The following is a 20,089-nucleotide window of genomic DNA, read 5'->3' on the forward strand; positions in this document are numbered from 1 at the left end:
AGGTTTCTCGAGGGGGACAAGGTCAGATTAGCATCCTGTCTCCTGAAGGACAGGGCACGAGATTGGTGGGAGGAGGTTGGACATGTTATTAGAGATGACACAACTTTGGATGCTATGACCTGGACTGAGCCAGGTTCAAAGTTGAATTCGCAGCGGTTATTGAGGTGCAGCAGTTAGCCAGGGAGTTTCAGGATCTCACCCAGCCTACAGAGACAGTGGCCGAGATTACCGACAAGTTCAGGGAAAGGGAGCTTCTCGTTCCTTAGTATGCAACTGATGAGGAAATGAAGAAGGCCTGTTATCATGAGATGCTACGGAGTGACATCCACCAGTTTGTGAGCCGGTCCAGCTGTAAAACATTGGATGACATGAATGCTAGGCGAGAGAGAGAGAGAGAGAGAGAGAGAGATTAACCTTGATATGGAGAAGAAGAGGAAGCCGGAAGAGGCTTCGGGTACAGGAAATTCGGGCCAAAAGCCCAGGGTTTCAGATCATAGATCCAGAAGTCAACAGAGCCACGGTCGGTATGGCAAGTGTAGGAGATTGCACGATAGGACGTGCAAGGAAGGGAGTTACGGCTGCTACAAGTACGGTCGGAGTGGGCACATGAGTAGAGATTGTACAACCACTACTACTGCCATTGAGGCATCAGATCTGATTTGCTTCCAGTGCAATCAAAGGGGACATAAAAAGTCCAGTGTCCGCGTTTAGCTGTTACGGGGAAGGTGTTAGCACCTGCCCCTACTACTTTGAGGATTACAAATGGCCGTCAGGGCCGAGTTGAGACGCCGGTGGCGAAGAGTAGGGCTTTTAAGCTGACAACAGAGGAGGCGCGAGCGACTCCTGACGTGGTGACGGGTATGTATTTTCCCTATCTCTGCATTTATTATTGGTTGTTTCTTATGGTTATATGTTTTGTATAGGGTCGTTCTTAGTGAATGACATGTCAGCCACAATATTGTTTGATTCGGAGGCCACCCGATCATTCGTCTCTCTTGCGCTTAGCAAGAGGTTTAGCAGAGCTCCAGGGGAGCTAGATTGTCCACTTGAGGTTGAGATAGCAGCTGACAGGACCGTTAGGGTTGCAAGAGTACACAGAGGATGTTCCCTTCAGTTATTCGATGAGCTGTTTCCGGTGGACTTGGTCCCTATTCCCCTATGAGGGAATAAAGTCATAGTAGGCATGGATTGGTTAGGCCCCAATGGAGCGGTGATAGATTGTGAGTTGCAGTTAGTGAGGGTTCGCACTCCCAGTGGGGGAGAGTTAGTGATTCAGGGCGAGAGGTGTGACATCCCCAAAATCTCGGCCAAAAAAGACTGATTTTCATTTATGCTTTTAAAATAATTTCAGAGTAAATCCTTTTGATTTGAAAGAGTTGCGAAATTTGTTCCCAAAAACAAAACGTGATAAAACAATGTTTACCAAAGCATTTCGTAAAAGAAATGTATTTTCATTATATAATCAAAACTTGGGATTTCATGTTCCGATACAGACCATAAATCATAAATGATAACATTACAAGTCATTCAACAAATATATACATAAACAGACTTGTTAACAAAACAACTTGATGGTTCATCCATCTTATGGCCTTGCACCACTTCCTGTAATACAAATAAAACTGAGTGGGTCAGGCTTGGGATCCTAGTGAGCATATAGGGTTTTCAACCCACAATAAATAATTAAATTAATTTTCATCAGCCAACTATAACCCAATTACCCATTCTCGTTATTCTGACTTTATGTCCCTAAAATAACTAACACAAGAGACCTAGTTTAAGAATATTTCATCGGGGTGACAACACATGCTTCGGGGGTTCCTTAGCGATATAAGTCAAATAAGGAAACCATGAGGGGGATGGAATACAACGAATGAACACCCAAGTTCATTAACACCTACAGGTTATGAGCCTGCTAGCATTCCACTAGATCAAAACAACATCAAGGCCTCTCATCTGTTTATTACACACCAACTATCTACCCATGTTCTACCCAACATATTAGTAGATAAAACATACATTTTTATACATAGTTTCAAAACCTGTATAGCATGCTCAATCAATACATTTTCCACATAACAGATGAGGCACACACACATAACACGTATTTCATAGAGAAATAATCAGATCTATAAGATAGAAGAAAGTGATATACATTCACACACATAACAAAAAAATATACATACAACACGTATTTTGTATAAAATACTTCATAATTACGCGTTAGAAGAAAGTAACTACACACTCACTTGATCAGAAGATGATCGAACAGCACTATGACTTGCAGAAGTAGTAATCCTCAGCAGATCTGGAAAATCTTCACAAAAATCGAACTTCTCGCGGGTAGAGCTTTGGATCGGGAATCACACTTCTCGAGATCTTGGGTGCGTGAAACTTCCTTCTTAATTTGGATATGAGATCCGGAGTTTCGGGATGGCTTCGGGGGTTTACGCGCAGAGCTTCGGCACAAATAGGAGAAGAAATGAGCAAAAATACCCGGAACCCTCGCCATACGCTGGGCGTACAGCCTTACGCGGGGCGTAAGCCTCCAAAATCGTCACTACATGCATCATCCGAAGAACTCGAGTGCGATGTGCGTCATGCTTCGCGGTACGCTGGGCGTACGTCGGATCAGATCGGTGACTCCTTCGGATATACATCTGAATTAAAGATTAAATTTAAATATTAATTATTTAATAAACTTCGTAAATTCATATCTTCTTCATACGAACTCTGTTTTCGATGTTCTTTATTTCCACGCGTAGGTGAGAATATGCTCTACAAATTTCGTTTAGACTTCGTCGGATAATTTTGACTTTACTGTTATTATTTATTTTTAATAGGCCCGGACAGGAAAACTTCGTTATAAATTCATAACTTCTTCGTTTGACGTCCGTTCTCGCCTAACTTTTCATCGCTTCGGTACCAACAACGAGATCTTCGATTCTCGTTTAGATTGCTTCGGCTAAAAACCGCTCGATCTCGAATCGAGTATTTCGGGTTGCATACCGCTGAGTCGAAACTTCAATAAGTCATAACTTCCTCATACGAAGTCAGATTTTGGCGTTCTTTTTATGCACGCTCTCGGTTTAACGAACTCTACGACTTTCGTTTAGATCACTAAGGCCAAATATCGCTCTATCATAAATTTCACTTTTTACGTCATTCAACGTTGCCGGTTCTGTCGCGAAACTTCGACAGGTCACAACTTATTCGTTATAACTCGGATTTCGGCATTCTTTATATCTTCGGAATCCTTGTTTCGATCACCACATCTTTATGAAAAGATATCGGGCTTATCTCATACTTTAATTTTGATGCTTATTTTATTCTTAATTCATTAAATATAATAATTAAGAAAATAAACACATAATGCACATAATACTCAAATATTTCATCATTAATACTCCAAAAAGAGTTACAAGGTTAACCTAGACTATTTCATCAATGAAAATGCCTAGCCTGGAAACGCGGGCGTTACAAGAGGCCACAGTGCGGACCAATTCTTTGTTCAGCTACGAGAGCGAGGCGCTACTTCCAGCAGGGTTGCGTTGGCTACATTGCCTATGTTTTAGATGCTCGGGAGAAGGGCAAGATGACAGTTGACGATGCTCCGGTAGTGCGAGACTAACCGGATGTATTTCCAGAGGATTTGCCAGAAGTACCCCCGGAGAGGCAGGTTGAGTTCATGATTGCCCTGATCCCTGGTGCGGCTGCGACAGCCAAGGCACCATATCGGTTGGCTCCCCCAAAGATGTAGGAGTTGTCTACGCAGCTGCAAGAGCTGCTAGACAAGGGTTATATCAGGCCGAGCAGTTCGCCCTGGGGAGCACCGATTTTGTTCGTGAAGAAGGACGGGTCGCACCATATGTGTATAGATTATCGGGAGTTTAATAAGGTAATGGTGAAGAACTGTTACCCACTCCCAAGGATAGATGATTTGTTTGATCAGCTGCAGGGAGCGTCTTGGTTTTCCAAGATCGATTTACGCTTCGGGTACCATCAGATTCGAGTCAGGGATGAGGACATGCAGAAGACTGCTTTCAGGACCCGCTATGGTCATTATGAGTTTGTGGTGATGCCGTTTGGGCTCACCGATGCTGCAGCCGCGTTCATAGACCTTATGAACCGCGTGTGCAGGCCGATGTTGGATCGGTCTGTCATAGTATTCATAGACAACATCTTGGTTTATTCCAAGATGCAGGAGCAGCATGAGGAGCACCAGAGGGAGGTGCTAGAGACCTTGCGGAGGGAGAGGCTTTTCGGAAAATTCTCCAAGTGCAAGTTCTAGTTGCGCAAGGTGCAGTTCCTTGGGCATCTCATCAACCAGAATGGTATACTGGTAGATCCGGCTAAGATAGAAGCTCTGATGCAGTGGGAGGTCCCGAAGTCTCCATCTGAGATTCAGAGCTTCCTAGGTTTGGCAGGGTACTATAGGAGATTCATCCTTGATTTCTCAACGATAGTTGTACCATTCACCTAACTGACTAAGAAGTCGGTGGTGTTTCGCTGGGGGCCTGAGTAGTAGGCAACATTCGAGACCCTCAGGCAGAGATTGTGCGAGGCATCGAATCTTACCCTGCCAGATGGAGTAGAGGATTTTGTAGTCTACTGTGATGATTCGATCACAAGTATGGGAGCAGTGTTGATGCAGCGAGGCCGTGTGATAGCTTACACCTCTAGACAGTTGAAGCCTTACGAGGCTAACTATCCTATGTGTGATTTAGAGCTGGGGGTAGTGGTGTTTGCTCTCAAGATTTGGAGGCATTACCTTTATGGGGTCCGTTGTACCATCTAGATAGATCATAAGAGTCTGAGCTACCTCATTGATCAGCCAAATCTTAACATGAGGCAGCGGCGGTGGTTAGATGTGGTAAAGGATTACAACTATGAGATCCTTTATCACCCAGGGAAGGCCAACGTGGTGGCCGACTCCCTGAGCCGCAAGGCACCAGCAGCTCTGATCAGGGATATATGTCTGAGGATGACAGTGATTACTCCATTGTTGGAGTAGATCAGAGAGGCACAGGTTGAGGGCCTCAGGGAGGAGAGGCAGAAGTGTGACAGGATCGTGGGCCGAGTAGCTTCCTTTGACTATGATAGTCGAGGACTGTTGACCCCTCATGGGAGATTTTGGGTACCGTACTGGGGCGGTGTGCGGCAATTATTGATGAACGAGGCCCATAAGTCTCGATTTTCCAACCATCCAGGGGTTGACGAAGATGTATAGAGATCTTCGGCCCTATTCTTAATACATGATGTAATGTAATTACATTTTCATATTTTGTAGAATCGAAGAAAAGAAAGGAAGCTTAAAGGAAGAGTAAGTTGATTTTGATCGCGAAGAGGTGGATTTCGATCGCATGGCTCGATGATCAGAATTTTGAGTTGCTTCTTAAGAGTTATGGTAGATTGCTTTGGAATAGATTACAATATAGTTTTTAATTTGTATTTGCATTGTAAGGACAAGTTTTCCGAACTTTTATAAGTAAAGAAAAATTTTTGTATTTTATTTGATTTTAAATTTCCTTACAATGCCATTTGTGAAAATTGTTGCTTATATGTTTCCATTGATAGCAATATTGGAAAATGGATTTGATTCTTTCATTTGTGGTAGTGTCATAATTTACCAAATAAGGATAGATTCTCATCACCCAAGTTTTAGTTGGATAGAAACTTAAAATCATGCAAGTTGTATTGTGTGATTAGTGAGAACCTTCATCTTTGGGGAATTGAGACTAATTCCTTGTTCACATGTATATGTGAGTCAAGTGAAGGACTAAGGGATCGGGTACACTTGGTTATGCACTGGTTAGGTCCACCACAAAGAACAATAAGGCTATTCTTCATGATTTAGTAAATTTTCGTAAATATGGTTATACTTACAAGATTAAGTGTAATTCTTAATCATTGGAAAAGTTTCAATGTATAGCAGAGCGAATAAGAAGAATCAAATTAGGCAGAAAGATAAAAGTTTTCTCCAATATGAAAAGAATGGAGAATACTTGAGTATCGTGTTTTATGATCATCTTAATGATTATGAAAATCATATCACAATTGATCATCTAAGGGCATCTTAGTGCATTTGTAGGGCTAAGAAGTGGAATCATGAATTGTAGAATGGTTAAATCAAATAGATGAATCATACATCATTCCAAAATCAAGTCTTAAAGTAACATTCCAAGATCGAGCTTTGAGTGACATAATCTTAAGAAAGGTTTATAACACTTATCAAATGCAGAGTAAAATGTTTTCTACTCTTGTATGTTTGAAATTGGTAAGTTGTGATGTTCTGGATAAAACAAAGTCTAACTAAGACCAATTGTGTGAAGTGTTAGTCTTGATAAGAATCCTCACTAAATCTTGGGTATTTTTTTGTCAAGTAATGTTTCTTGACAAAGAGAATCTTATATGTCAAGAGGTTAGTGGGAGTTTTAAAGATCTTGAAAAGTTTCAAGAACTAATCAAGAGTAAACCTATTGTTAATCACTAGCACACGACTTGAGCTTTGTAACCTATCATGTTGAAATATTCTTGTTTATGTGCCCATTCTAGTTAAAGTTGACTATACATGTGAGTTATGAGAGTTCTAAATTGGTTGCATAACAACCTGGAAGCAATGGTAGGCCCTCGTGCTGCCGAGTGGCAAGAAATTAAGATTGAACAGTCTGAGTTTGGATTTGTCACCAACCTTGTCTTCTGGTCATGGTTTTGATAAATTCACATGGATAGGAACACATACACCATAAAATATAAGTCTCATAAGGTTTCTCTCCAATTCATGAAAATGATTGTGAGGAAACTCTTTCACTAAGTAGATTTTAAGGAGATAGAAATTGTGATATTTGCATTCTCAAATTTGATTATGATTACGACATCCCTCTTCATACTTCGAATTGTGAGAAATGGAGAAAGGTCTAAACATTTAAGACCTATTGCTGTAAGTTCTAAAAAATTTTATACACGCTTGTGAACTATCTAAGGAAAGGTGTATGAGTTTGAGAAGCCTAGATAAAGTCTTATCAAAGCATCTTGTATCAGAAATCTGAACTTTGATAAGAAAGTCAACAAGTATTGATTTCTAGAAGTCCAGCTTATTTATGGTTACATGTTAAAGCTAGTGGGAACATAAGTGTTATGCTCATAATATGTAATTATTATGCTAGTGGGAGCACAATTATTATGTTAAGTTGTAGAGTCTATTTGTGTTGCGTCATGGGCTTTTTCTATTATATCCCGATTGGGCATGTCCATCCGTGATTATCTTGTAGGGTTATACTATATATATGCATGCATGTATGCATTATATTGTTACGTCTTTTACTACGCTTAAGCTTTTGTAACCCTAAACGCCTCTACAATCAAAGTTCTTAGTCGAGCTCTTCTGAGGCATTGAAGTATTAATCATACGACATATTCAAGTCAAATTTGTGTTTATATTTTCATTCTTAATTGTTTGCATGCATAGAATCAAATGATCTTGAAAGAACTTTGTTCTATCAATTGGTATCAGAGCAGGAGACTGTGTAATCAATACACAATCCTTCTGTAATCAGAATTCTATCAGGGTTTCCGCTTTTATCGTATAAATAGAATCCGTCCTCCTCATATTAACAACAACTTTGTTTTAGATAAGACCCTAATCTCAAGTTTACAGGTTTGATTCTAAGAGCTCACCATGTCTCACGAAGATTCGCAAACAAATCCCATCAACATCTCAAACAGCATTGGATCTACAACCAGAATACCCATTCTTTACACTCAAGATTATGAATTTTGGGCACATCACTTTGAAGACTACGTGGTTAGATCAGAAGAGAACGTCTATCTCATCTGGGAGGCTATCACACTTGGGCCATTTTTTCATTCAGGAACAAACACAATCGTTAAGATGCAAAAGGAATATAATAAGCTGGTGGCGGATGAAAACAAGATGGCACAAGACGAAAAAGACAAGTTTTTGTGTAATGTGAAGGCTATGAGAATGATCAGATTCGCCTTACAATCTAGCACTTTTCGGTTGGTTGGTTCATGCACAACTGCCAAATAAATATGGGATAGGTTGAAAGAACTCTATTCGACCGATGAAGATCTAGAACACTCCATTCAAACCTTGCTGCTGTCAGAATTTGGAGTTTTCGAAAACAAACCTGAGGAGAAGCTCATACAGACTTTTGATCGGTTCAATCATCTCCTAAGCAAGATGATCAAGCATGGAATAGAGAGGAAGTTGATTGATCAGAAAGTTACTTTCATGAACGGACTCAGACCGGAATGGATGGCAGTGATTTCGACTGTAAAAGCACATGAACAGTTTAAATCTTACCCGCTAGCAAAACTTGTGGGAATTCTTAAGTCCCGTGAAAGTGTAGTAACTAAAGAAGCAAAAGTGGTTTTTGGTGTGGGTTCACTGGCTATTGTTTCTAAAGGAAAAAGTATTGTGGAAGAAGAAGAAGAGTATGCTATGATGGTCAGTAATCCGAAGAAGTTTGTGCGAAGAAAATTTCCTGTCAACAAAAACCGAAATTGGCAAGGAAGTTATAGTTTAGAGAAGGTGAAGGATGAAGCGAAAATTTCTTCGCAAAAGGACGAAGACAAGAAGGAGAGCAAGCTTGATGGAGACTCTGGGTTTGATTGCAATTACTGTCATGGCAAGAACCACTTTCCCAAAGATTGCATGCTGAGAAAAATGGTTGAGAAAAGAGACGGTGAAGATGATGAGGCATATTATATACGTAAACTGGAAGAAATCAAGAAAAAGAAGGCAACTAACAGTGCTAAAAGTTCTATGAATGCCTTGATTGTGCAGGAGAGTGCAGATGAAGATGAGTTCGGTGGTGTTGAAGTGTGGTCAACTGACTCCGAAGATGAAGAAGTGAGAAAACCCACTCACGGGAAGGCTTATGTGGAAAAAGAATTAGGTTCGGCTGGAAAGTGCTTAATGGTCACCGCTAGATTATCAACTGAAAATGCAGACGTGGAACCGAACCTGACTGAAAATAAGTGTTTTACGGCTAAACCTGTCAGTGAGAAGATCTACGAATGCGATCGTTTGATAAAAAAGGTACAATCCATCCTTGAATCACTTAAAGTTCCATTAAAAAATTATGAAGAAGAATTAAATGAATTAAAATTTAAATTCTCTAACTTAAGTGGTAGTCTCATGCAAACTCGCTTAGTGAATTCTAACCTAACTAACCAACTTAGCAGGGTATCTTCAAAGAGTGAGGAGAGAAGGATGTGGATTGAGCTGAAGGAGGCGGAGTTAGTTAGGGCTAAGGATGAAAGTATTTATTTGCAAAGAGACAATTTGAAGTTTTTAAAACAAAGAAATGTTTTTCGTTTAATATCTAAGCGTTTATATACAAGTATTGCTCAAATACATTTAAGCTGTGAGATAGGAAAGAAAATTCACAAGATGATTTTTTCCCCTCGTTGAATTTAAGGGGGATGAGATCATAGCAGAATGTGAGTCAGAAGTGTCATCAGAAGAGACATCAGTGTCTTACAAAATTGGACTGGACAAAATAGAAACCTTCATTGACTTTAAGGAACATAAATGTATGCTATAAGATATGTTAGATGAAAATGATAGGTTGAAAATAAAGTCAGACACTATTCAATCATTTGACATGTCCAATGCTAAATTAACTTCATAAAATAAAATGAACTTAGATAATGCGTCTGAATTTGATGAGGAAAGTGAGATGAGTCAAATCTCGGTAGAAGATGTTGTTGATTGCTCAACGTTTATGAAGAGCGAAACCAAGAATGAGAAACCCCTCATTCCAGAAAATTCGGTTGAATTTACTCGCATGTCAAAAGACAAGCCACAAAAACTCAAAGAAAAGGATTTGGTTTATCAAAAGGTTCATACGGTGCCAAATCAAGTTTACGCAGCTAAAGGAGTCACTGCAAGACAAATGGCAGAATTAAGAATCATACTGGAAAAAGACAATGCTGAAGGGTGCGGCGATTACGTCTGGTCTACCCCTATTGAAAACGCAGACGAAATCGTGGGCCTGTCTGAGCAAACTTTGTGGAGGGTTAAAGGAAGATATGTTGCTAACCCCATCAACAAACCCTCAAGCTTTGATAAACCAAACACAAGTGGAACTAAAGAAATTCCTGAAGAACCAACGACAAAACCAAATGATCCAACAAATACAACCGAACAGCAAAAGCAGAAAGCAAAGCCTAGCTTCAATATCCACAGTCACAAAAGGAGTTAGCAGAACAGAAATGCTTGAGAAACCAAAGATATGCAAAGAACTTGAATCAGCGAAAACATCACTAGGAATCCCAAACCCCACTACATACCTCTTAAGGTAGTGTCAAGGGATAAGGGAAAGGGAAAAGTGGAAGGAAAAGAAGCTTTCAGCCCAAATTCCTACTACTCCAAAAGTCAGAACCGAACATCAGCTCTCGGTTCCCATCCTAACACTAAGAACTGAAAGTCAAGTTTCGGTCCCCGCATCAGCACTCAGAACCGAAAGTCTAGTTTCGGTCCTTACAACAACCCACAGGACCGAAAGTCTAGTTTCGGTCCCAACACTAGTTTTGGTGATTTCAATTCAAAGTGAAAAATAAACACGGTGAAGGACGTCAAGGGAAAAGGAAATCTAACATCATATTTTGAGTTCAAAGATAAGAAAAAGTCAGCTAACCCTAGGATTCAAAAGAAAAATCCCAAACCAACTAACAACACACCAACTAATGCACCGATCTTTAAACAAGATGAAACTAAAATTAAGGTGTATACCATCAAAAGAAAAGATCAAACCAATTTAATAAAAAGAACATTTTTGGTTGATATTTCTTCTGCGATTCCTTTTTCTGTGAAAGACTCACCAGGACCCAACAAACTTTGGGTTCCTAAATCAGCTTGAATTTGCAGGTACTTTGTGATGAGCAGTTCGATGATGAATGGTATATCGACAGTGGCTGCTCACGTCACATGACAGGAAGGAAGGAAGAGCTGAGGGAGTTTTGGTCCCTGAAAGATGGTGGATGTGTAAAGTATGGAAATAACTCCTATGGAACAATCAAGGGATACAGTATGATAACAAATGGAGATTTCTCAATTCGAAAAGTGGTGTATGTGGAAGGATTGTAGCATAACCTCATTAGTGTGTCACAACTAGTCGTGGGAACAGGTCTGAAAGTGTCATTTGATGATGAGGGTTCTGAAATTATTGAAAAGCATGCGAAAGAGGTTCTGTTAAAGTTTGATCGCAAGGGAGAGATGTATCCCTTAAATCTCAACCCAATAAAAGGAAAACTAGCAATATGTCTGCTATCAAAGGCAAACACAGATGAAAGATGGTTGTGGCATCGATGTTTATCGCATCTAAACTTCAAAGACATTAATAAGTTGGTGCTTGGTGACCATGTTCGAGGCCTTCCTCTTCTCAAGTTTGACAAGGAACATCTATGTGCAGTGTGTGAGATGGGCAAACAAAGTAAAAAAGAGTCATCCTACGAGAATTAATACAAAGATTGTTGAAGCTCTTGAACTGCTGCACATTAACTTGTATGGACCTTTGGCCATTGAAAGCATTGGCGGTAGTAAGTACATACTTGTAATTCACTACTAGAAAAAACATCCTTTTACGACGCTCATTGCGCGTCGTAAAAGGCTCAGACGACGCGCAAATGCGCGTCAAGGAAGGCCATGTCATAAAGAGAGACGACACACTTTTGCGCGTCGTCTATAGACGACGCGCATTTACGACGCTCATTTACGACGCGCAATTACGACGCGCGTTTACGACACGCAATGCGTATTCAGGAAGGCCCTGTCATAATGGAAGACGACACGCATTCGCGTGTCGTTACCTTACGACGCGCGTGTTAATGACACGCAATGCGTATCAAGAAAACACCTGTCAAGAAAGGCCATGTCATAAATGAAGATGACATACATTTTTGCGTATCATAATTTTAAATGTTTAAAAAAAATATTATTTATAGATTTACTTATTTTCAAATTAAATTTGTATTTAATGTTTCATAATAGAAAATAAAATATGGTATACAAAAAATAGAATCCATTGCATAAATTTAATGTCATACAAAAAATAGAATCCATTGTATAAATTTAATGTCATACAAAAAATAGAATCTATAGAAAAAACCAATTAGTCCAACTATAGGAAAATTTCTAGCTTTTAATGCAGTTCCACTTGGTTGATATTCAATTCCATCAACTACCCCTAGCCATAGCAAGCACAGAATCACAGTTGCCAATGTTACAACTCCAAAAGCTGCTCAATAAAACCTCTAGAATTAGTCCTTTTATCTCAGCCAGGGGTATAAAAAGAAAATTACTGAAGGATATAGAAATTAGAACCTGAAATATAAGAGAGTAAACTGAGGTTTCTCAGCCAAACTGTGGAAGCAATCCCTTCTCAGATCTTTAAATGCATCCTAATAGAATACAATGAAGTTACTATTCTAAGATTGCATCATTTACCTTAATCTATGACATTATTAATGTGAAAGAAAAACATTTTTGTTATAAAGAAAAGTCAAAAAGATTTTTTTTGTTGATAAATAACAGTCTATAGGAATCAAAGAGCATACTATACAGAAGGGTGTTGGTTCCTTTTATTGAACACCATGGGATTCACCACTTGTGCCCCAGTAGTGCAACCTGTTTTCACATTGGGAGTGAAACCAGGAAAAAATATGTAATCTTCTTATTTGTGACTGTTTTAGGGTTCTAAATCACAGATCTTTAGTTTACAGTCAGAATTAGCAAGAATGTTTTTGTGTTTTAAATCTCAATGAAACACATTTGCTGCACACATGACAAACAATCAAACACAAAAGTATGCGTATCTGATGCATATATTTGCACATTCATACAAGTATTTGTAGGTATCAGTCACAATACCACAATAAAATATATCTTATCAAAAGTATGCCCAATTGATGACATATCAACCATACAAAATTTATCAATTCTAAGGAATTTGAACGTAAATCAGATGAGAAGAAAAAACCTGGAAGAGATTGTTGAGAGAGTATAAGAGGCAAAATTGTAAATTCTGTTTTTCATGAGGCTGTGCAATTGAGCTTTTATCTTCATATCAAGTACAAAAAAAAAATTAAAAAGATGTTATTTAGTGTGTCAAAGAAACTTGCATGTTGTAGTGTATTACCTTCCTCTTTGCAAATAGTTTCAGTAATTCAACACTTGTCATAACTGAAAGATCTTTGTCCTCTCCAACCTAGAGCCAGAAGAAAAAAAATATATAAATATACAAATATAATTTTATCGTGTTTCAAAACACAATTAAATGAATTTATGTAATAATAATAATAAGAAGAAGAAGAAGAAGAAGAAAGATCAACCACCTCATATAAGTGTGCTAACCGAAGAAGAATTTTTCCATCTTCCAGCTCCTTAATTAAGAAAATAAAGTTTTTTATCAAGCTTTGTAGGCTATTTTCAAAGATTCTAATGAAGAAGGAGGGAATTTACGTCTTTTTACATGGTTTACCTGGAGTGTTAACAATGCTACGTTATCAGGGAGATTGTAGGAGGAATCCATTCCTGAAAATGTGGACACCTGGAAATTTGTCCCTGTTTTTTCGTCCTGTAAACTATAATAAAATTAATTGATAAGTAACATTTTTTATGGATTTTTAAAGAAACATTTAACACAAAAAATATTCAATCACCTGCTCAGTGAACGCCAAAAGAAGTGGAGAGTATATTTCTTGACCATAGGATCGGCGCCACTTGGCACCCTCTCCAATTTGACTTATAGAAAATACTTACAGTTAATCCTCTACAATCGTTACCAACGCAAACTGTTTCATTAAGCGCCTCTGCAACACCTTTTCCATCATCATAAAGCAATCTCCTAAAAAAGAGATTATTCGTGTTTATATATATTATGGCTGATTTAATTTTTTTGATTGTTGATTTTGATGAAAATGCGAATGGAAAGAATAGACATACCTATGAAGCATTAACTCCAATTTCCCATCAACAATGTTGGATCCACCTACGGATCTATCTACTAAAAACGAGAGCTCACTAGTTTCATCTTTTAGGTAAATTCCAAGATTGACCTTTAGAAATAACACAAGTTTGTGAAACGTTTCTTTAAAAATTTTCCATTAATAAAGCATTGAATATGAATAGCAAAGGGCATGTTGATTCAAAATGACAGTTATCTTGATAATGGATATTGAAAAAAGAAAACATACAGGATAATAATTTCTAGCAATAGGTTGATTCACTTCAAGATTCCAATCCTCTCTATAGTCTCGAATTTGCCACAAAAAAATATAATTTTGATCACATTTTCTTTAAATACCTACTTAGATGTTTAATGGGAGTAATACCCTTTGAAGAAAATCTCTCCCATTAGAATCTATGTAAAATGTTTTATTGCTCTTCATGGTGGTTGTGATCTGAGTTACAATTTCTTTCCCAACTCCATCATCAACAGGTATGGGGCCCACCTTAAAAACTTGAGATTATCAGTAATGAACAACAATTAGACAAGTAAAGAAAATGAACTTACTGTAAATTCCACTTCAGCATGCTCCTTATTCTTGAACACTCTAGTGATCTGGACAGAAGGGTAAAATGGTCATTTCAGACAGTTCAATTAGTCCAACAAGGAAAAAAATGAGTTCATATAGCACTACTTTATCCATTACCTGGTAAATACATGGATTTATTTTCTGATGTACTTCATCATATATTGGCCCATTCAAGACCTTTATGGGAGTCTGTAATTTCAATGAAGAATATTAAAATTTAAATCTGGCTATAAAGTATAAACTATAAGACACATAGATATATCAGAAGAAATTATATAATATATACCTGCTCCTATGTATCAATAGAATATGTACCATTTGGACGGAAAATATATGCTCCAGATGCCTAAATTAAACAAGTTAGGAGCTCAATTGTTAATATAAAAAACTTGTACCAATAACTGTATTTACAAAATAAAAAAATAAAAATAATAAATGAGATAAGGAAAATAAAGTTACCTGCTCTCCTGTAGTTCCATCAAATCCAGCATAAAAGTTGTATGATTGCTTCACAGAGGCAGTGATCTTTCATAAACCAAAATAACACAGGTTAGTGCACATTAAAAGAATAAATAACAATACTAATAATAATACATAACTTAACTTACTACATTTTATATAACGTCAAAAAATAGGTTCATTTTTGCTAATTTGGGTGATAAACTATTTTATTTTCCAATTAGGTCATTAGCAAAAATAAGATAGTTGGTTGCTATATTATACAAAAAAAAAAAAAAAGGTAAATATACTTACAGAGCTTCGACTGTTAACATATTGAGAAACCTTTCCTTCACTTCCAGAATAGATTAACTTCAAATTTCCTGTTCCTACTTCTATCCCATCTTTTCCTGTTTTAGTATGCTTGTAAAATGCTTTATTTACAGAATTCCATGCTGCAAAAAATAAATTATATCACTAGATAAATTCTATTCAAAATTCGAAAATCAATGTATATTATGTAAAATATTGTTAATTTTATTTTTACCTGGCTTTTTTGTGATTGAAACAACGTATGTGGTAAATCCCAGAGGTGGAACAGATGCTGTAAATGCAAGTTAATACTTGGAAATTGAGCTTGGTGATTTGCCTGTATATGTAGTGGTGTAGTAGTTTCTAAGGGCAATAGCGTCATTTACTATGGGGAGAAGTTGATACTCTACTTCTTTTCCATTCGAGTCATGGACAGCAATATTCTCGCTCACAACCTGTTAGATATTCACATATAATACGCATAATATATTATTATTGTTATTATTCTCCCAAAAAAAGTGATTAAGATGAAACCAAAAGTTCAAAACCTAAAATGATACTCACTGGAAGTCTTATAACATCAGATCTCTTCCACCCTCGGGAATTGTAGACAACAACCACCTACAATATAAAAATCAATATTCCATATTTCCATTTCACATTTATGTAGATATATAGAATATAATAGTTTTTGTTGACTTTCATGAAGAAGATAAAAATATAAAGCATCTCATTACCAATTTTTTGCCAGATGATAGATTCGTTTCAGTTGGAGGGCAATAGCTTATGACAATGATCTTGTAGTTGGCTTTATCTTTGGGGACACCCCACTCTTTGTAAGGTAAATGTCTTCCATCATTAAGTTGGATTCGAGGTGAAGTAATAGGAGGTCCACCAGGTGATCCACAAACCCTAGGAGGTGGTGGTATGATTCGTGTATAAATCCATCCTAGAAAAACACCGACCACAGCAATTTCTACCTTTGCAATCATTGCTACATAGAAGAAGAAGAAGAAAACACTGTAAGAACATGTAAGTATGGGATTGAGCTATTCCAAGAAATTTAATTTGGCTATGTTCAATATATTTGATTTTCTGATAGAATTCTAAGTTTTACAGAGGGATGTGGGTTCTGTAACTACAAACATGTTTTTGAACTTTTGATTCCCCTTTCTTATAATTTTTAGAAACTCGTATCAACAACTAATTGCAGATCGGGTTTACAGAAAGGATTAAAATACCTGGAAAAAAGTACAGAGCATGAGAAGGAAACAACCAAGAACGCTTGCTTTCCAACGCCATCATCTTCTTGCGTTGTCACATAATGCTATTAGGGTTTCATCTGCAATTTATTCTTGAACAACTTCTACTTCCTTAAATTTATTCAAATCAAAGTTGTTAGGTGTGGGCTATGAGGCAAGAAGAGGCGGTGAGGGGCGGAGACGGTGGAGATGGGTGAGGGGCGGAGATGAACGAGGGGATATGTGAGATAACTGATGGAAACAAGGTAGAAGAGAAGCTCATGAGTAGTTGTAGTAGGTGGAGTAATGTAGAGGGGAAGCAGATTCGGGACACAGTCGCCGGTGCTGATGAGTCTCAATGGTCGGCGATTAGAGGTGAGCCTGCAGTTGCCAACGAGGTGAGGTGAGAGAGAGCAAGGTAAGGAGACGCTAATCAAGTCGTCGATTACAAAGTGATCGTGTGGAAGGAGTGGTGCGTAGAATCTACATATGAAGGCACTGAAGAAGGCCGATGGCTGAGGAAGACGATGAAAAAGATGCAACGTTGGTGGAGGGTCAACAATGGAAGAGGGTCGACGACCAGGAAAGAGCTCAAAGTGGTGGTCGGAGTGTGAGGGGAGTAGTTAGCGGTCGATGTGGGGAGCCAGGGATGGGAAAGAAGGATCACCGATTAGGGTAAAGAGGGAAGCGAAAGCAAGTTTTTCTAATTTTGGGGTTTTTCTAATTTTGGGGTTTTTCTAATTTTGGGGTTTTTCTTTTTCCCGCTTGTAACTAAAGAGCGCGTTTCATTAAAAATTATAAAGCGACATGTTTAGATGACGCGCACATTTAATAATAAGTGTCCTCCGTGTTTTTTTTTCTAACACTAGTTTTACGGCATGCCAAAATACGCGTCTTAAATTCTTAAAATTTCTAGAGAGCTGACATTATTTTTAGGTCACATGCTTTTGCGTATTATAAATCACAGCGTGTCATAAATTGCGCGTCGTTAATGGTCTGTTTTCTAGTAGTGATTGTAAATGATTTTTCACATTTCACCTGGGTTTTCTTTGTTAAACAGAAATCTGAAGCAACTCCCAAGCTGAAGACATTCATTAAGCAAGTGGAAGTTCAACTGAAAAAGACGGTGAGAAATGTCAGGAGTAACAATGGGCTGGAATTCAAGAATAAAGACTTTGAGGACTTTCCGGTTGATAAGGGAATAACTCACAACTTTTCAGCCCCTTACACACCACAACAGAATGGGATTGTTGAAAGGAGAAACCATTCTTTATGTGAGTCTGCAAGAACCATGCTCAGTATCGTTTTTCTTCCGCTATACTTCTGGGCTGATGCTGTTGCAACTGCATGCTACACTCATAACCGATCCTTTCTTAACAAAAGATTCTCAATCACTCCATATGAGATTTTAAATAATCGAAAGCCCAATTTCAAATTCTTCCATGTGTTCGGTTCAAGATGTTTCATCCTAAACTCCAAGGAGAACTGAAACAAGTTTGACGTTAAAGCTGATGAAGGCATATTTCTTGGTTATTCACTCTCCTCAAAAGCTTACAGAGTGTTGAATAAATGGATTGAAGAAACTTATTACGTCACCTTTGATCACAATTACATGAAGAAAGTTCAAAGGAGCGAAAGTGACTTAGGGGAAATTTTTCCCACATCAGGACAAGTCTCGGTTCTTATATATAACTTGTTCGAGGAGTACATTCGGTTATTCGATGAACCGGAGAAAGCAACGTACTTAGAGGCGAAAGTGGCAGATAACAAAATTGAAAATCGCCAAAAGATCATTGATGATGATGCAAAGGAAATGGAAAGTGAAATTCCTAAACCTACAAGTGCTCAATCCTCTACTGACTCACAAATCAATGGCTCAACGTTCAAGGGGGAGAGTTCGTCCACACCAATAACATCCAATGTATCTTTCGAGGGGGAGAATTCTACACCATCCCCAACTAATAAAGGTACATTTGAGGGGGAGAATCCAACTCTTTCAAAGGATTCAAACTTCAATGCTACCATGGGTTACGCTTCGCCAGTCGAGGGGGAGAAAGAAAAGGCAACTGACGAAGGCGAGAGTGATCAATCAGAATTTGAAGAAGAAGTGAATGCTGAATTGGATCCGATTTACGACCCAAATTATCCTCCGTTACTGAAATGGACCAAGGATCAAATCTTCTGAGAAAGATCTTACTCGTTCTCAATTAAAAGCGAAACAAACTACATTATTCTCTAAAGTTGAGTTATGTATGTTTAATTCGTTTATCTCCAAAATCGAACCGAAAACAGTAAATGTTGCGCTTGATCATTATAATTGGGTTCAAGTAATGCAAGATGAGCTCCATGAGTTCGAACGTAACCGAGTTTGGAGGCTGATTCCCACACCAAAGGATGCTTCTATGGTCGGCTTGAAATGGGCCATTAGAAACAAATTGGACAAAGAGGGGAACGTCATTTGCAACAAGGCTCGGTTGGTGGTCAAAGGATATTGCCAAGAGGAAGGATAGATTATGAGGAAACCTTCGCTCCAGTAGCAAGGTTGGAATCAGTAAAAATCTTCCTAGCATATGTTGCCCAAAAAAACGTTGAAGTTTTCCAAATGGATGTCAAATGTGCTTTCTTAAATGGAGAACTAGTAGAAACAGTGTATATTGAGCAACCTCCTAGGTTTGTGAACGAGAAATATCCTGATCATTGCTATGTGCTGAATAAAGCAGTTTATGGTTTGAAGCAAGCACCGAGAGCCTGGTATGAAACCTTCACTCGTTTTCTAAAAATGTCAAAATTTAAGCAAGGTTCGGTTGACCCTACCTTCTTCCGAAAGAAAGAAGTTGAACATCTAATGATCGTTCAAATTTATGTTGATGATATCATCTTCGGCTCTACAAATCCAAGCTTAACAGTTGAATTCAGATAGTTGATGGAGACTAAATTTGAAATGAACGCAATGGGTCCAATTAATTTTTTCCTTGGTTTAAATATTAGACATTGTCCAGAAGGCATCTTTATCAACCACGAAGCGTACACAAAGAACATGTTAACAAAATTTGGCATGACAGGTGACTCTAAAGTGAAGGTTCCTATGGCATTCGGCACTAAGTTAGCACCGTCTCTGGAGAAACCTGCCGTTGACATAACACTTTATCGGCAAATGATGGGGTCCCTTATGTATCTAATAGCTAGTAGACTGGACATTATGTTTTCTGTTTGTTATCCTGCCAAATCAGGGTTCTTTATTCAAGCCTTTTCTGATGTTGATCTTGGAGGGTGTGGTCTAGACTAAAAAAGCACTACAGGTGGATGCCAATTTCTTGACGGAAAACTTGTTAGCTGGCAGTCCAGAAAGTAAACCTGTGCGTCACTTTCAATGGTAGAAACCGAATACATTGTTGCAGCCTCTTGTACTTCTCAAGTTATATGGATTCAAAGTCAGCTAAGAGATTACGGGCTGAACATGAAGAAGATTCCTCTCCATTGTGACTCAGAAATTGCAATAAGCATTTGTCACAATCCAGTGCAACATTCCAAAA

The 20,089-nt window shown here is 38.2% G+C and overlaps 1 pseudogene; it reads right to left on the reverse strand.

The window, feature by feature from the left end:
* Nucleotides 1–12,609: 12,609 nt before the first annotated feature.
* Nucleotides 12,610–16,617, reverse strand: LOC145039614 (putative alpha-mannosidase At5g13980; annotated as a pseudogene).
* Nucleotides 16,618–20,089: the final 3,472 nt, after the last annotated feature.

Source organism: Lactuca saligna, chromosome 4 (assembly GCF_052625555.1).
Source record: "Lactuca saligna cultivar CGN05327 chromosome 4, ASM5262555v1, whole genome shotgun sequence".
Classification (NCBI taxonomy): domain Eukaryota; kingdom Viridiplantae; phylum Streptophyta; class Magnoliopsida; order Asterales; family Asteraceae; genus Lactuca; species Lactuca saligna.